This window comes from Panthera pardus, unplaced genomic scaffold (assembly GCF_024362965.1).
Source record: "Panthera pardus isolate Hobbes unplaced genomic scaffold, ASM2436296v1 HiC_scaffold_3, whole genome shotgun sequence".
Taxonomy (NCBI): Eukaryota; Metazoa; Chordata; class Mammalia; order Carnivora; family Felidae; genus Panthera; species Panthera pardus.
The window spans coordinates 29,905,086-29,921,596 of record NW_026526876.1 but is presented as its reverse complement, the minus strand read 5'-3'; the positions used below and the strand labels follow the sequence as shown (position 1 = coordinate 29,921,596).

Below are 16,511 nucleotides of genomic sequence, written 5' to 3'. Positions count from 1 at the left end.
GGTGGGTGGAACAGGGAGGACACCCCAGGCAGAACCAATGAGCCACTTCAGGGGGATGTGGCAGGGACCCAGGCCACCCTAGGACCTTCTTTCCATGTCCAGACCCCCTATAGTACCCTGTACTTCACCTTTGCTTCCTCTCCTGCATTTTCCTCCCATCTTCCTCTTCCCCTCCCTTTCCTTGTCCCATCCGTCTTCCCCTCTCCTCCCTGATGCTCCTTGCTGTTATGCTGGAAGCCCTGGGTGCTAAAGACTTTGCTTACACCTCCCCATTCTCTTCATGTGACTGTGGGCCAAGAGCCAGCCTTCCAAATTGCTTTGACATCCACTGAGGAGCATGTTCCAAAAATATCAGCTGTTTACCAGGTCTGCTAAAGGACATGGCCAGGGCATCTGGCTTTTCCTGGGGGAGAGAGGTTTCTGTAGACAAATGTCTCCCTTTCCTTATACTATTTCTCCTGATCCTTAGTCCAAATGGTCTCTTTTTATTAAAAGGAGACACACACACACACACATGCGTGGGTACGCATGTGCACGTGCGCACACACACACACACACACCCACACACACATAGAGACAGAGAGAAGAGAATATTATTACAATCTGCCCTCTGGTTTCATGGAAGGAGAGAAGAAGGGAGAACAGGCTCTGTGGTTATCACAGCCATTAGTGGGAGATTATTTGTTCATCAGCCTATAAAAAGTTCCTAGCCTTGGCCAAGGTAATTACCAGCCTAGGTGGTTGGCCACACTGGGGCACAGGGGAGGTGAGGCTGTCATTTCCAATTTACCAGCCTCCATTTGCTGCTTGGTCAAGGGGTTCAAATGAAAAGGTTAATTAAGAATCAGGCAATTTGCTCATCGGGTTAAATCATGTACACACAGCACAAAGGCCATGTCTACCCATAACTGCTTTGAAAAACCAATTCTATTCTGCATGCATTTATTGACATACCACACCTCATCTCTCACTTTCACCTCCTCCACCCCGCCCCCCCAATACATTCCCATCTTTTCTGGAACATGAGTGTACTAGGCTTTGTTCATTATAGGGCGCCACTTTTTTGGTACTCATTTGGGAAATAGGGCTTGTACCACAGTGAAGAGAAGCCTACACATGCATGGACTCCTTTCACATGAGCCATTTGCCCTGGGCAAATCACCTCCTTTGTCTCAGGGCCAGTTGGAATAGATCCTCAATTTCTAATCACGATGATCTATGGGAGGAGGATAGATGGTTGGTCTGTGTCAAGATGGTCTTGAACTATCTTGGACGATTCTTTAAACTATGTGCCCTCCAGGGATTCTGATATGTGCCCCCCACCACCACTCAATGTTGTCCAAGTTTATTGGTTTATTTAGTGGATGCTGTGGTCACCCTGATCCTTCCTGCAGGACCAAGGTCTTCATTCCTCCAGCTGCTGTGACTCTTGGCAGATGATTGACTTTCATCTGAGTACCTTTCCAGGAATTGCCCTCAGCCCAAACAACCAACTTTCTTAAGGTCATTCCACCTTCCTGCTTCCTGGCAGCAGCGTGCATCCAACTATGGATATGGGGGTGTAAATACCCATCCCTTTGCACTCAGAAGGGTCAGATCAGTCCAGAGATCTCTGTATAATAGGCTGAGAACTTTGTTGAAACTTCAGATCAGTTCAGCTCCTCTCTCTGCCCAATCCTACTTCCTTCATTCTCTCCCCCTGCCCTCACCCCCGGTTGTTGATGCCAAAGTACCTTCAATAAATCTCCTTTATGCAAATCTCCATTTTAGAGTGTCTCTCAGGTAACCCAACCAGGGTTGGGTTTAGGATCATCAAATCCAGTGAACACCAGGGCTGTCTATTAATTCAGCAAACACTTGTTTGGCGTCTATGATGACTCTAGCCCTAGAAGTCTTCCTGGATAAGGAAGGATGCCAAGTGGGCCTTAAAGGGTAGGCAGAATGTGGAAGGAAGGAGGAGAGGAAATGAATTTAATAGAATCATTATATGTATTGTGGTGGTCCTTCCTGTTTTCATGTCAGCTTGTGGAGCATCCCTCATAACAGAGATAATAGCAAATGGGTGGATATTTGAAATTATCCTGGATGGCCAAGATTACTAATTCTAGCTCTAGAATGGCACTATCTAATCTCTAATGGGTGCTGGATTATTGCCCATTGAAAATTCTATCGTGTTCCCATTGGCACACCTCCCCCCCTTCCCTTTAAAGTGGTGACCTCCTTCTACCCTATGGCCAGAATCAAATAGGAGGAAGTTCCTAGCCCCATGGTATTATTTGCAGCCTTTGTCTTGAGCCTACCACCTCATCCCACTTTGAATCTTCTGTCAATTGTCCTTGGGTGCCTCTGCTTCTGGTCTCTTGTCTTGCCCCCTGCCCAGGGCTTTTCAGACTCTCCTGGGCTCTGATGATTGAGGTTGCCCTCCTAACTGTCACCTTTTGACTCCCTCCCCACTTACAGTCCAGACATGTTTTTACTCCATCTTTCTCCTCTCATGCCAGATGTCTTCCCAGTCCAGTGCAGCCCAGACTCTATCCCAGCATTGCCCCAGGTGGCTGGGTGTTCTGCTGGCCTATAATCCCATGGCCACAGACCAAGTTCAGCATTATTGGGAAGGGTATCTGCAGCTCTTAGGGGGTTAGGGTCTGTGGCTCTGGCTGGAGCACATGATTGAAATGGTCTCATTCTAAACAAAACAAGAAATGCTGTGAGGTCCCTTATTTCCAGTGCCCTTCATTTCTACTCCCAACTGCCATGGTGTGGCTTCTGGGTCCTGGTGCAGGCTCCTAAGAAAAAGGCAGGTTTGAGTGGAGCCAAGACCTCAGTGAGGCAGCTGGAGGCTTCGCATTGAAGGAAACCAGGAGAGACTCGAGAAAACAGCCTGGGAGGAGGAGGAAGAGGTGGGGAGGTTCTGTCCATGGTGCTGAACAACAATCCCAGAAATAATTAGTTGTTGGGCTTCTATTTGAGTCTCAGCATTCAACCGTGTACTGTGAAGAACCCAAAGGACATAAGGAACCAAATTCCTGCCATAAAAGGTCCTTTAATCAAGTCAGAGACAATAAAACACCCACATGAGAAAATATAGGAATAATCCTAAATGGCCATATGATGATGGGTCTCAGAAAACTGCATGGGAGAAAGGTTCTGGCTGTCTTGATAAAGGGATCCCTAAGGCAAGCCCCGTTTTGGGGTCTGTGCCCTTTAGAGGAAAAAAACCCACTTTATAATGAAATGTTCTTTCTTTAGTCGCCATAGCATCCCCTAGAGTATTTAAAGCCTAAAGGTCTTGGATATAAACTAGTTGATCTAACTGTAGCAGTTTAAATTTAGGTGCTAATGCTATGTTTGAAATGTAAGCACGTGATTGGCTTTTAGTTATGTCTTTAAAAAGGATTGGTGGGCAATTTTTGTCTGGATGCCCATCCCCAGACCATCTGGCCATGGTCTCTCAACCCTTGCTTGTTATAGTCACACCCAGATGATCCTATAAGCAGGAGGCTCCATAGGCTCACTGCTGAGTGCTGTCCCTTCTCAGTTCTTCCTCTACCCTCAGCATTGCCAGGACCTGAGCCTGATGGGACTATGCTCATCCCCCTTCTCCACTCCCAGTATGTGCCCACCCCTTGCCTTGAAAAGGAAGAGGCTGCACCTTTGGATTCCTCCTTTAGCTAGGGACCTCCCTGCCTACCCCCTGGGTTTCAGGATGGACAGGAGGAGGCAGCTTGTCTGCACCTTCCTTCCAGAAGGTATCTTTGTGAAGATCAACTGCTCACAGAGGAAAGGAGCTGCTTTAGCTCTGTCATTGAAATGGGAAAAACTGATATTTCATCTGACCAGTATACTGATCCCTGACTAACTTGCTGTATGAGGGGCAGGTGACATGTCTATTGGTCTCAGTTTCTCTCTTAAAACAAGAGGAGTTGACAAGATGGTTGAGCAGGGTTCTTGTTTGTTCATCTTCACAGTTTCTGAATCAGAACATGTTGGTTTGGTCCTTACTTACATTGTACGTATATGTCCTTCATCTGTCTACCTAATTCCCTGAAGTCTTAACTCCATGAGAGCTAAACTCAGGGAATTCTCTATCCATGGGCATACTCTTTATTCTTATGTGACTTTATTTGGTGTCCTGCAAAGGATCTAGGCTAGACAACGTGGAGCCTAAAGGAACCCTTCACCCATCTCTCCCCTGAGAACTTAATCAGAGTCAGCTTCACTAGCAAGCTCCTTTAATTTCCATTAACTCTCAAGAGAAAAGGCAGGAGGCATGACCAGCCTCAAAGCCTCACCACCCTGGAATGAGAAAAGAAAAGAGAGAAGAATAGATTTTCTTTTCAATCAATAGATTGGCCTATAGACAAAACATTCGTTGACAGGGCTTCAGGAAGGGACCGAGTGACACCAAAAGGAGGCTGGTGCAGATAGGAAGGTGGAGATAAGACAGAAAATCCCAATTCAGTATATGATAAAGATTGCCCAAGAAGGTTTTTCAAGAGAAGCTTTAAGAAGAGGCATTGAAACAGGATTTGTGAGAAATGGAGATAGTCATATATTGCAAAGACAAGAGCTGTAATTGGCGAGTCCAATGTGTCTGGGGTGAGGGCAAGGTTAGTAGGCTCCAGTGGGCCAGGTGAAGAAAGTGTGAGAAGTGTGTGGTGAGATGCAGGATGGTGGGGTAGACAGATGACCACAGCATTGCATGCTAGAGTCTAGAGTTGCTTCAGTAAGAACAAATGAGATGTCGGTCTTGACGCTGGGTCTCTGTGGGTTGAGTTTTTGTTCTGGGACTCTTAAGCTTGGGGAGACTTTAGGGTTCCAGACATAAGTTGGTGTGAGTATGTGAATATGTGTGGAGAAGAAAAGGGAGATGGATTTCACTTAGGTCATTATGGTTTGATCCAAATTAGTTTTAATTTGGTCAAGAGAATTAACTCAATGTTTATTAGCAATTGGTAATTAGCTCCAACTCAGCCCAGGCCCCAGGGACTGGCTGTCAGGCTGTGTAAATATTTCCTTGCCAGGAGAGAAGAGAATGGGGCTTCGGTGTTTGGTAAATACTGGGTTGGGGTAGATAAATGGATTTTTTTTCTTTCGGTCCATCAATTTCATCAATTTTGTTATTCTCAGTTGCTGCCCCAGTGGATCTTACAGCATCACCCCCAACACATCCCTGGAAATTCTGTTACATTTAGCATGGCTAGGGACAGGAGAGGAACTGCTGGGGTGGTATCTGGAGGAGAGTCTGGGGCTCTATCTTGGAGGGAAGCTCAGTCATATCTGGATGGGCAGTAGAACTGCACCAGCCATGTATATTAAGTTATCTCTAACCTCTTGCCTCCAGCCTCAGTTCTTACCATACTTTTCAGGTGCTATGCTGACTTAACATAAATCCAGGACTCTTCTCTTCCACGTCTCCCTCTTGCTTTCTTCCCAGCAGCATCAACACTGAGGCAATGCTGGGTTTCACCACTCCCTGCTCTCACTAGCCCCATCTGCACCAGGGGCCAGTCTTGGGAGCTGCAGGAAGGGTGGGGAAAGCATGTTGGGTCTGTTGACATGAGTGAGTCACTCTGAGTGGGAGTAGATGACAAAGGGAATATGACTCAGTGAAGGGAATAGAATGTGGGTGAAGGCAAGGGGTTTGCACATCTTCACCTGCCCAAGGAAATATGGAAGCCCAAGGGTCTTGGGGAGGGAGCAGCTGGTGCCCATTGATATTGGCCTAATGGCGCCACCATTCTCAGGTCTCTCTTTGTGTGGCCCATGTGTATGGCATTGTCTTCTGGATATTGTCCCATCTGCATTCTTTGCCACTTCCCTGAATATTTTGTCTTGGCCTCTTTAGCCCTTCTTAGCCAGTGTGGTTGGTGAACAGAAATTTCAGGGAATCTGAAACCAGTGCCCTCCCCCCAGCTACTGGGTCCACATCTATCAGAGGGGAATGGAGCTAGTGCTAGTGTCCTGGCCTGAGTTTTGGAGCAGAGTCTGCCATGGAGAACGAGACTTAAGAGTCTGTCTTAGTCACTGGACATTGCAATGGCCTATGTGGCCTCTCTTTTTGGAAAATGAGGAGAGGGATATTATCCTGACTGCTATAGGCTGCTGCTTTTTTCTGTGGCCGGCACCTTGAAAGGAGCAGGGGGACAAACTGTTCTGAGGAGGCCAAACTATGTAAGGAAAAAGAGCAAGGAGGTGCTGCCACAGGCCACATAGGACTGGCCATCACTGACCTCAGGGTCTTTGCACATGCTATTCCCTTCATATAGAAGACTCCTTCAGTATATCTGGATGGCCAATTCCCTCACTTCCTTTAGGTCTTTGTTCACATAGCACCTTCTTAGTGAGGCCTCCCTGACCACACTACTTTAAAATGTCACCCCACCCCCATCATTTTTTATTCTCCCTTCCTGCTTTATTTTTTATCCATATTACTTATCGCCATCCAATATACTATATCTTCGATTTATTCACTGTATTTATTGAACATCTTTTTCCACTAGAATGCAGGCTTCATGAGGGGAGGGAATTTTGTCTGTTTATTCACTGCAATACCTCCTGTGTCTAGAAAAGCGCCTGGCATGAAGAAGGTGCTCAGTGAATCTTAGCTGAATTAGTAAATTAATGAAGACAACTCTCTTTTTAAGTTTATTTATTTATTTTGAAGGAGAGAGAGCACACGTAGGGTAGAAACAGAGAGAGAGGGAGAGAGAGAGAATCCCAAGCAGGCTTCCCACTGTCAGCACAGAGCCCAATGCAGGGCTCGAACTCACGAACCATGAGATCGTGACCTGAGCCGAAGTCAAGAGTCAGACACTTAACCAACTGAGCCACCCAGGCGCCCCTAATGAAAACAATTCTTCAAACAGGAGATCAGTCCAGGAATGTGTTACCCGCTGTAGAGGATGAAGTCTCAGACTGGGATTCGGGAGTGCTGGTCTCAAGCCCCAGCCCTGCCCCGCACCAGCAGCAAAGTAGAGATAAGGTAGCCCATCGTGCATTCCTCCAAGCAATTATGAAAATCAAGCCAGGTGATGCTAGTAAAAGCATGCTATAAAGTATAAAGGGCTTCCCCTCATGGTCCTCATTCTGACTACCATTTTGACTGGGGCTGACCTGAATGACAGTGTGGGCACATGAGGTTGGGACAGTTAGAGATTCCTTGGAGGAAGTGAGTCTTGAGCTGGGCTCTGAATGTACAGGGAACAACACTGGCACAGGCCCAGAGGAACAAGGAATTTGGGATGAGAGAGAAGCAGGACCTCTGTGGAGATAGTTTCTGGTGCTAATTCTAAACAGGGACGAGGGATGCTCCTGGATGTCGTGGCCACAATTTCTCAGGCTAGTTGCCCTGGCTGAGCGGTATTCTACTCAACACATGCCTGTTACAAGCAGCTGCGACCCACTGCACTGCCTTGGTGTGTTGCTGGTTGGCAAAGATGACAGGCAGCCTCAGGCAGTAGAGACAAGTGTCCAAAGGTTGCAGCTGGAAGGCCAGGGACTCCAGCCCTCCTCCTGGGGCCCTGCAGCTACGCACTTTGCACGAGGGCCAATTAAGCTACCCTTGACTTCTTCCAGTGTTACAGCTTTTTGCAGTCACCATTCCTGACTACAGTTTCTATGTGTCTTCGTGCTATTCTCAAGAGAGAACATTTCTGGTGCCCTTGAATCAGCCTATGGATGGAGCAGTCACTTGCCCACCCCTCCTCCAAGCCCCTGTGGTCCAGAGGGGGGAAGGTTGCATGGTACATGACGGGAAGATACCTGGCCTCTCCCTTTAGTGTTGGGGAGCAGGGAGAATTGATTGACAGATGCAGTTGGGCAGGAAAGCCAACTGGCTGAAAGTTGAGTTCAAGCCCTCAGTGCCATCTTGGGAACCAGGGCTCAAAGGGTGGATTCTGGGAGAAAGAAAAAAGGCTGTCCCCATAGAGATTCTGCCTGAACTTTAAGCTTTATCTTCATTGTCCCCTTGCTCACTCACCAACCCCCAGCGCCCACCTCTGCCTGTGCTGTCTCCCTGCCTGGTTCTTCTCCATTGTTCTTCTCCCTTGATTCATACCCCACCTGTTCTTCAAGCTCAACTCTGCCCCATCTGCTGCCAGAGTACTTCCTTAGTCACTCCAGCCCCTTGGTGTTACCCCCTCTCTCCTTCCTCCCTCTTTCCAAGGTCATTCCCAACCCCCTTGGCCCTCAGCGTGAGCTTTCTTGTGACAGACAGCTTCTGTAGGATCATCTCACATTGCCGTTGGCTCTGGTAACTACTCAGGCCTTGTCTTTCCAAGGTCAACAACACAAATATGCATCTCTCCTCAGGCCTTTGCTGGGCACAGAGATCCACAGAGCTAGGGCTGGAAGGTGTTTTAACCATCTTCAGGTCAAATCTCCCTATTTTAGAGATGAGAGACCGGAGGCCCAGAGAAAAGGAATGTTTTGCCCGTAAGCAAAATCACAGAGGCAGGGGCAGAGCTGGGAGTGGAATTCAGGTCTTTGGGCTCCTTGCTTCGGAGAGGAGGATGAGAAGGAAGGAAGGGGCTTTGGCTGTGAAGTTGGTACCACAAGGCTAGAGAGTAAACCAGAGCCCAGGCGGCCAAGGGCAGTCAGGGAGGCCTCACGCACCTGAGAGCCAGTGCTCGCCCAACACCCAGCGGAAGCAATGGCACAGAGATGCCCAAATGCCCCTCCTGCTTGGAGGGGCTCAGACCCTGCTATCTTAGCAGGAGCCATTTGTACCTTTGGGAGCAGGTGTTCCCCCCCTACTCCCTCCACCCCACAGAACAGACATTCCTCCCTCCCCCCTCCCCGCTTCCTCTTTTAAAATGCAGATCTCTCAGAGATGGGCTGAAGGACACTGATGGCAGAGAGCTCTGGAGTGGTCCTTGCAGGGAAAGGGAGGGGTGGTGGTGGAGGAGCCTTACAATGTCACCTGTTTCATGGGGCGCCTGGGTGGCTTAGTTGGTTGAGTGTCAGAGTTCAGCTCAACTCAGGTCATGATCTCGTGGTTCCTGAGTTCTAGCCCCACATTGGGCTCTCTGCTCTCAGCCTGTCAGCACAGAGCCTGCTTTGGATACTCTGTCCCTCTTTCACTCTACCTCTTCCCCATTTGCACTCTCTCTCTTTCTCTCTCTCTCTCTCTCAACAAATAAATAAAACATTTTAAAAAATTGTTACAATGTCACCTGTTTCTCAACCTGGCTCTGGCCATGGGCATGGTGTTTCCTGATAGACAGATGATCTGAATGAAAGCCAGCCCAGGGACCCAGGGGGAATAGTTTCTTTCTTTCTTTCTTTTTTTTTAATGTTTATTCATTTTTTTAGAGAGAGAGAGAAAGCGTGTGAGTGGGGGACGGGCAGAGAGTGAGGGAGACAAAGAATCCGAAGCAGTTTCCAGGCTCCGAGCTGTCAGCACAGAGCCCGACACGGGGCTCAAACTCCCGAACCTGGAGATCATGACTTGAACTGAAGTCAGACGCTCAACCAACTGAGCCACCCAGGTGCCCAAAAAAAACCCATATATTTTTTAATGTTTATTTTTATTTTTAAGAGAGAGAGTGTGTGAGCAGGGGAGGGGCAGAGAGAGAGAGAGAGAGAGAGAGAGAGAGAGAGAGGCGGGGCAGAGAGAGGGCGACAAAGGATCTGACAGCAGCGAGCCTGATGCAGGGCTCGAACTCACGAACTGTGACATCATGGCCTGAGCCCAAGTCAGCCACTCAAGCGACTGAGCCATCAGGGAGAATAGTTCCAATGAAATGTGTTGTTATCAGGGTTCTGCTGCTCTGCGAGGGAGAAGCAGGTTAAGCTGAGCTTTCCCCACGCCCCCCAGGGGAGGACTGGTCTTCGGGGGCCTGGTGATCCCGACCTCAAGCCAAGGGCACTGCTGTGACTGTCTGATCCCACCCTGTTTCATCTGTTTCAGACCTTAGGGTGGGAAAGGCTGCGTGATTATTGCCATTTTGCAGGTGGGAAGAGTGAGCCCCACAGCGGCCAAGTGGGTGTGGAGAAAACAGACACATGGAGAAAACAGACACGTGAAAAGGAAGTGGAATGGAGGCTGGGGCCTGGTGCAGGCTCTGCCCTAACTGGCTGTGCGATGTTGTCCACACCTTTTTAGTTTTCTGGGTTTCTTCACTCGGTTGTGTAGGTTGGACCAGATCAGTGACTCAGACTACTTTTTACCATCCACGACTGCACGGGCTTGCCCCTCCCTTGGGCTCCTTTAGGACCACCCCAGGAGCTGTTACAGGACAAACCCTTATCCTCCTGCCCACAAAGCTCATCAGAACAATGGCCAAGAATGGCATTGTGGGGATCTGTCCTAATTTATATAACCCAACTCAAAGCTTTTGCGCTTGATGTTCAGGAACAAATGATGTACCAAGCCCCTGGGTCACTGTCTCAAGAAACTCCAGCCTTCCAGGTCCTGCTGCCCTGGGGCTAAGACGCCCTGCTTCTGGGTTTCTGGCCCAAGCAGTCACCCATTCAGGGGTGGCTGGGCCAGGGCTGGGTGCCCAGCCTCCAAACCCTTCATTGATCAGGGGCTGCTGCGGCCCCCGGTCCCCACCTCCCGCTGTCTGGACACCAGCCTCCTGCGGATGGCCAGGAAAACTAGTCAAATGCCCAGATTCCTCCGCGGGGCTGGTGCAGATTCTGCTCAGCGCCCTTCCTGGCCCGCTCCCTCGGGCTCTCAGCTGTCTTTCCCCACATCTCTGCGTCTTTCTCTGAGTCTCTAGCGAATACCGCCACACAGGAAGCCTGATTTACCAAGGCTTGCAAGGGGTCTCGAGACGCTAATGGCTTCCCTGGGGACGACAGGCTGGGGCAGCGGCTGGCAGGGAAGGCAGGCTGCGCGGCAACTCTCACCCTGGTGCTGAGTCCTGCGGTCTCCCTCGGCTGTTACCGCTGAGGATCGCTGATCAAGGTCATTCCTGCCTCCCCGGGGGGACAAGCCAGGCTCAAGGGCAATGCTGGATTGCCTTGCGGGGGACCTCTAGGCAGCACAGAGGGCCTCCCTGCTAAACCCAGACTGAAATTTTTCTTGCCCTAGGCCCAACCCCGTGTTGATTTCAGATATGCCATTTACAGGCATAGACTGTGGCTCAGAGAGAGCAAGTACTTGCCTAGGGTAACACAGCTGGCCAGAGACAAAGCAGGAATCCCGCCAAGCCCACGGCCCAAACCAGAGTGAGGAAAGCCAGGAATTGGAACTCCATTTACAGATGGAGAAAAGGGGACTCGTGTCTTCCTCCCCTTGCCCTGGATGGGTGAACACCCTCTTCCTGCACCCTGCCCCCCCCACTTGCCTCTCCTTATGAGATTCCACCAAGGCAGTGTCTTTTTTCGTTCAAGAAAGAAGAGAATCTTCATTTCCTGCCAGTAGAAATCAATAATTTATGAACTGTCCCAGCCAGAGCAAAGAGTGATTTTTAAAAAATGCGTCTTAAAATACTATATTAATAAGTATTCCAAAGAGTGAAAATATTTGAATTAGGGGAAATGAATGTTTTACGAGCTGGTGGGGAAGCAATCCCCTGAGATGGGCAGGGATGGCGGGAGAAGCGGGAGTCTTGGATTGGGGCTGGCTCAATTGTTCTGAGGCTCCAAGCCTGAGCGGCTGTAACTCAAAGGGCAGAGTGGGTGCAGAATGGGGCCCAGCCAAGGGCCTGGAAGGTCTCCATCCCTAATGCTTGTCAGGTGTTGGCCGCATGTGTCCTGGTCTGAAACTACTGTGGATTTTAAGTTCTGGCTTCTTGGGACCTGCTCCCCTGGAACGGTCCTCCAGGACTTCCTTCCCGGGTAGCTGTAGGGAGAGTCATCATCCTACAGCCATATATTACTGTTCAGTAGCTATTCACTGTCTCCTCTTTGCTGTGAGCTGATTATACTGCTCCGCCCCTGCCAGGGACCGTGGCTTTGCCAATGGAATGTGGGTGGACATGACTTACGGCTCATCCAAACAGAGGCCTTATATCTGCCTGCCGGACCGCTTGGGTTCTGGGGCTCCGGCCCTGAGAAGAGCGTGCCTCATGCGGTCACTGCTCCTTCTGCCTGGGTCCTGGGACAGAGACACGTGGAGCAGAGCTGAATCCCAGCCACAGCCGGGACAGGCCACCGCAGCCAGCCTGCACACTTGAGAGCTCGTTGTCATGAGACGCGGAGATTTGGGGGTTGTTTGTCACAGGGCATCATCACAGAAAAGTGAATCCGCCCTCCCAGCTCTGCTCCCTCCGTATCCTGTTGGAGAAGCATCTTCTTGTCCCTCAGACAGGTGCCCCCATTGTCAAATTCATTCCTTTCGGAGGGTACCTGCTTTCCTTCCAGAATATGCTCCCCCTGGGGAGGGTAGAGCAAGTTCCCCCAGTTTTTTTCCAACACAACAGTCCTTTTATAGCATCAACTCATGTCTCAGACCCCCAAGGTTTAGTGGATGTATTTTGGTAACCATGGATTGGGATCAAGTTGGGGGGGGAGAGATGCAGTGATAAAAAAGCAGCTACGAATTATATTTTACTATATATTTTATCCAGTATAGTAATGGTTGATGAACATTTGAAAAGCAGCACACAAGGGCACCTGGGTAGCTCAGTCGTTTAAGCGTCTGACTTCGGCTCAGGTCATGTTCTCACGTGGGTTCGAGCCCACGTGTGCTGACAGCTTGGAGCCTGGAGCCTGCCTTGGATTCTGTGTCTCCATCTCTGCCCCTCCCCAGCTCACACTCTGTCTCTCAAAAATAAATAAACATTAAAAAATTTGAAAAGCAGCACGCAAACATAAAAGGTGTAGTGTTTATTCCATTATTATTTGATACAGTGTAGATTCACAGATTCCTTGCGATCCGAGACTCTGAGGTACCCAGGAAAGAGAGTGACTTTTGCTGTAAGAGAGACCACTTGCCAGCAAGGACCTCAGGCTTTCCAGACCTCAGTTTTCTCTTCTGTAAAATGGTGATAAACACGCCTATGCTATAGGATTTTGTAATAGGTAAAAACATGAATGATAAAGCACTTGACAGACATGGGGGGTCTTGACTAATCTTCCTGTTCTTTGTTGCTTATCTAGTTCTGTGATCATAGCCCAGATTTAGAGCTGACTCTCAGCCTCAGTTTCCCTATCTGCAGAATGGGGAGCACACTACTTGTCTCCGTATTGCTGGGGGATGACCCAGAGTTCTTAATGTGAATGCACCTGGTGCACAGTAGGGACGAAAGCAACGTCCGCAGTGCCTCGGTGGCTCATTCGGTTAAGCTTCCGACTTTGGCTCAGGTCATGATCTCACCGTTCGTGAGTTCAAGCCCGACTTCAGATCCTCTGTCTCCCTCTCTCTCTCTGCCCCTCCCCTGCTCACACTCTCTCTCTCTCTTTCAAAAATAAACAAATATTGGGGCCCCTGGGTGGCTCAGTCAGTTGAGCGTCCGACTTTGGCTCAGGTCATGATCTCACAGCTCGTGAGTTCGAGCCCCGCGTCAGGCTCTGTGCTGACAGCTTGGGGCCTGCAGCCTGCTTCAGATTCTGTGCCTCCCTCTCTCTCTGCCCCAACCCACTCTCATTCTGTCTCTGTCTTTCTCAAAAATAAATAAACATCAAAAAAAATTTTAAAAAAAATAAAAATAAACAAATAAATATTAAAAAAAGAAAAAAAGACAGTAACTTTCTCCTTGCTACGGTCACTGGCTGATGTTTTTTTCCTGACCACGTGCCAGTCACACCTCTTCCAAACAGCTTTCCTAGGCCCCCCTCCACTCGGGAGCCTCCGTCAGGACAAAGCTCTTGTCCAGGAACGCATTCATCCCAGGCTAAAGACCTGACCGCTGATGTCAGTAAGAGGAGCCCTCCCTGTAAATTAATTTAAGATCCTGTTTACATGCCTCAACCGTGATCATGTGCTCCTTTGACCTACAGCCCTGCACCTTAATTAAAGCAATTAGTGCACGGCAGTGAGTGACAGCCTGGGTTTCGCAGGCCTCTGCCAGGTTCCCACTTGCCTGCACTGCCTGAGGCCAGGCTGGGTCAGCCTGTCCCCACCTGGTGTTCGTAACATGGCCAGGCTCCCACCTAGGCGACGCCATCACTCTTCACAACAGAAACTGAAAATGGAATGCCACCAGGCGGGGACAAGGCGAGGCGGGGACCAGCCAAGGCGGAGGAACGTTTGGCGGAAGCAGGGACCACGCCTTTTTTTTTTTTTTTTTTTTTTTTTAGCACATACTTACTATTTTCACCTTAGTAACTGGGCCACGGTGACCCGTATCAGCCTCAGCCTCCTGGGGACCAGGACATGCTCTCCCCACCCACATCCTTTTGCTCTCTGCTCTGAGGACGGTGGCAGGATATTCCTATTACCGATAGCTAGGACTGTGCTGACAGACAGTTCTAAATGTGGTGGTTAAGAGCTCCAGTTCTGGGTTTGGCTCTTAGGTTGGCTGTGTGACCGTGAACAAATTGCTTAACCTCTCTGAGTCTCGAGTTTTCTCAGCAGCAAAATGGGGCTATAATACCACCGGCGGGTAGGGCTGTCCTGGAGGCTAGAGGAGGTAAAGGTTGCAGGGGGCGCGGTGCAGTGACTCACACATCAGTAGAGCTCAAGGATTGTCAAATATCATCACGCTTTGCTGATGAGATGACTTCTCCCAGTCACCCAATGGAGAGCTGACCTTAGTTCCCCTTTAAAGATGAAGATCTGGAGATTCGGGGAAGTTAAGTAACTTGTCTGAGGTCACACAGCAAATAGAACGTTTTGAGCCTAGCTCTTTGTGGCTCTCTGTGACTCAGTTTCTCCCTAAGTGGCTTGGCCTGGATCGGGGGCCCCAGACAGCACCTCTTGGATGGGCTATATCAGAACCATCTAGAAAAATATTTTTAAAATATAGATCCCTGGCCCCACCCTGTGGAAGATCTGCTCCAGTAGGTGGGACGGGGCCTGGGAATTTGTATTTTTTTTATAATTTTTTTAATGTTTATTTATTTTTGAGAGAGAGAGAGAGAGAGACAGAGCGTGAACAGGGGAGGAGCAGAGAGAGAGGGAGACACAGAATCCAAAGCAGGCTCCAGGCTCTGAGCTGTCTGCATGGAGCCCGACGCAGGGCTCGAACTCACAAACCGCGAGATCATGAGCTGAGCCACCCAGGTGCCCCTGGGAATCTGTATTTTTAAATGTTTCCCCAGGTGATTCTGATGCTCAGTTAGGCTTGGGAACCACGCTGCCTGTCTTTGTGTGTTCCCCTCCCTCCGCTGCCATCCTGCACCCCAGCCCGGACTGGGTGGCTGCCGCAAAGAGTTTAGGGATTAGGACCTGCTGGTTGGAAGGAGGGACAGCTTTCCAAGACAAACAGGAACCTTGCCAGACGCCTTGGGGCAATCTCAAGCTCCATGAGAACCGCTTTCATTTTTTACTGGGGAGGAGGCTCTTCTCAGCTGGAAAGATTCCTTCTGATGTAATTAGATTCCCTTTTTTCATTCCCTCCAGAAGCATCCCCTAAACACACACACACACACACACACACACACACACACACACACACACACACAGGAATCCAATCTGAAGTGCTGTCCAGGCCTTCATGTTGCCCATATGTTGAAACAGCTGAGTGTATGGAAATTACTGGGGATGGGGGACAGGGTGGGGACAACTAGACTTTTTCATTTGTCTCCAGTGGAGTAGGGCTACATGTACCTGCTATGAGGGTGCGGGGGTGGGGGTAGGGTCCCGTGGGAAATGCATGCCTTTTTTTTTTTTTTTTAAGTTTTTGGAGAGGGATGGGAATGGTCTCCCAGGGTGGGCTTTGAGACAAGAAGAACAACACATGACCCGCAAGAAACAAGGGTCAACCATGACAGGAAAGCTCACTTAGACTGTAGAAAGAACTGTTCTGCTTTTATTTTTATTTTCAAAAATTGTTTAATGTTTATTTTTGACAGAGAGAGAGAGAGGAGGAGGAGTGGGGGAAGGGCAGAGAGAGAGGGGAAACACAGAATCCAAAGCAGGTTCCAGGCTCTGAGCTGTCAGCACAGAGCCCCACCCGGGGCTCGAACTCACAGACCTCGAGATCGCGACCTGAGCTGATGCTTAACTGATGGAGACACCCAGGTGCCCCAGAACTGCTTTATTTTGTTTTGTTTTGTTTTGTTTTAACGATTTTATTGGTTAGAATCAAAGCAAAATCTAGAACTTACAAAAGGGTATCCCGTGAAAAGTGCCTCTGTGACTTCCCATACTCAGTCCCACCCCACAGGCAACCACCGCTCCACTCCCTTACAAATCCTTCCAGAGACCGTCTATGTCGATAAAGGCAGATGACTTTTGTTCTTCCCGAAAAGGTAACGTGCTATCCACACTCTTTTGCCCCTCGATTTTTCCGCTTTACTTGAAGATCTTTCCATATCAGCACATAGAGAGTAGCTACATTTTTTTTAAGAGTAGCTACATTAAAAACATTTTTTTAAAAGTTTTATTTAAGTAATCTCTGCACCCAACGTGGGGCTCAAACTCATGACCCCAAGATCAAGAATTTCATGCTTTT

General features: G+C 49.1%; 1 long non-coding RNA gene across 12 annotated transcripts in view; it reads left to right on the top strand.

Moving 5' to 3' along the window:
• Positions 1-16,511, top strand: part of LOC109259752 (uncharacterized) — a 71,398-nt gene that overhangs the window by 41,735 nt on the left and 13,152 nt on the right. The window lies entirely within an intron of this gene.